The following is a 2,682-nucleotide window of genomic DNA, read 5'->3' as shown; positions in this document are numbered from 1 at the left end:
GATTTAAATGTCACACCTGAACGCTCACATCCTTTAAATTATGTTTGAAATTATGAACATTGCTCAACATCATGAAAATTAAACCTTATTTTGAATAAGCAATCCTGAAAAATATTTGGGGGTGCTTAACTTTTTTCCAGGTGTATATTAGCTGATGGACTCCCGATAATGTATTCTGCAAATGCTCTGATTTGTATGTATATGACTAAGTATACATAAGAACTGAAAATGCAAACATAGCTGTAGATCTAGCGTTATACCATTAAAATAAATACATAAAACAGACAATTGTTTGTCCCTACCTTTTTTTTAGTAAATAATAGCTGAAAGTGAAATTTCATAATTATTTTGTTTTAGCAGATCTACTGGTGTGTGTGTGTGTATAAAACTTGAATGATTGTTGACAATTCTATATTGTACTTAAAACATTAGCTACGACTTGAGCTTACCCTGTATGACTCTCGTTTTTGAATAACTTATCGGACACAATTATCGTCGCTGTTATCTGCCTTTGAACAAGAGTGTGATGTGCCACTGGCATGAGCCTGGCTGCTGCTTGCCTTGCTTGATGAATCTCCCTCGAACTATGGATACACACTGAGAACTGCATTTTTTTTATTATTATTTACAAATCCCATATCAAATTGTAGTTTATTTTCGAAGTCTGATTCCAAAAAGTATTACCTGCATACATGGCAGCTTTTATTCGGACTCCATTTATCACGAGTTATTCACACAAACTTTGTCCAAGTCATATGCTGTTTTTTGTCCGACTTGGGTAGAAACTCGTGAAGTGATACCTTCTATTCCTTCGGAATATTCCCACATTTATAAACAAAACTGCAAAAAATCATAGTTGTTTAAATCCAGGAAAACTTACGAATAACTGTATTCACATAAACAAACCAACAGTTTTCCACACACAAAATGGTACAGAGAGGAAGCCTTATTTACCTTGACTGACGCCACTTTCCATTGACCAAATTTTTCAACCAAGCGTCGCAAATGATGACTGTTGCATTAACTTTGGGAACTTGTAGGACCGTGGTGGATTTAGGCGAAATTTTTAATTTATATTTCCACGGCACTTATATATATAAATACAAACGTATTGTGTTTTTAACTATCTAACATCTTTAAGGTTAAAACTTCCATAATTTTTCAAAGGGAATGACCAACAGTCACAGGGTTACAGTATACACCATGAGAAGAACAGCATTACGGTTTTATGTATATAATGCTATATTTTCTCAGTTTGGCACTTATATATATAAATACAAACGTATTGTGTTTTTAACTGTCTAACATCTTTAAGGTTAAAACTTCCATAATTTTTCAAAGGGAATGACCAACAGTCACAGGGTTACAGTATACACCATGAGAAAAATAGCATTGCGGTTTTATGTATATAATGCTATATTTTCTCAGTTTGGAACAGATTTTCACAGACTTCCAACCGGCATTTCTGAGAGCTCTCTCTAGTAAAGACATCATAATCACACTCATCTTATTTTGTATTGCTTGTAAAAATAAATATTTTACATTGTTACACACTGGGTACAGTCTTCTTCTTCCACAACTCAAAGTCAAATAAGTCAGATTTACTCTGATACATTTTCTGTCAAACCTCCTGTTATTCTGTGAAACCTACATAATTATCCTTGAGGGAAATCAATGCACTTGAGAATATCACAGAAGTTTGATGCCAACCATTCTTATACAAGTTGTCTAAATGATGGAAATTTAGTGTATTAATGTGTTTCTAAGCAATAATCTTTGTTAACCCTGTTAAATTATGTTAACACTTGTATGAAGATTACTCTAAAGTATTAACTTTGTGTCTGAGTTTAGGCCCAATTTAAATTTCCTAAGGTGTTCAACTCTTTGGACATATTATTGAGATTAATAACCAAAACACTGTTAAAATTGAAGGTTATCCAACTGATGATTTAATGCGTGTTTGTCTGAAATTAGGCACAAAGCTACACAACGGGTTATCTGTGTACTGCCCACCATGGGTATCGAAAACCTGGTTTCTAGAGTTGTAAGTCCACAGACATACAGCTGTGCCACTGGGGGGCAAATTAATTACAATCTGATCCGTGTACAATTTCTTCCTCTAACTATATACAGCAAATATTAACTGCAAAAAATAACATTCCTTTCAACTCTGATTAAATCATTTACATACTGTTAACATAAACTAGATTAAATACTACTATTATACCAATTGTTTTTAATAAAGTATGTTATATTTTGATTAATTAGAATGTTCAAACTGTGTTCAGAAATTTATCTTGAAGAAGACTTAACTAACTGATTTAATTTAGAATTACACTGTATGGCTAAATTGATACAGACTTTAATGTTTGATTGTAAACATATTTCATTCTGCACCTTTGTTGTTTTTTTTGTTTTTGTTGGTAAATAACATTATCTGAATAGCATTATTTCGGTGTTTTTAACGTTTTTTGCAAGAAGTTATTTGTACTTTCTCTACATTCAGAACATGCAAACAGTAATAAGGAAAATGGAAAATTGTTGATGATTGACTTTTTAAATATAAAACATGAAATTCATTGTAAAATCAAAAGACTGAGTTACATGTTTTGATGGTAGCTCTCAAAAGAGTCAATATAAAGAAAAAAAAACACATCAATAATTATTAACACAATTGTAGTT

This window comes from Limulus polyphemus, unplaced genomic scaffold (genome assembly GCF_000517525.1).
Source record: "Limulus polyphemus unplaced genomic scaffold, Limulus_polyphemus-2.1.2 Scaffold3137, whole genome shotgun sequence".
NCBI classification, from domain to species: Eukaryota; Metazoa; Arthropoda; class Merostomata; order Xiphosura; family Limulidae; genus Limulus; species Limulus polyphemus.
This window is presented reverse-complemented; position numbering follows the sequence as displayed.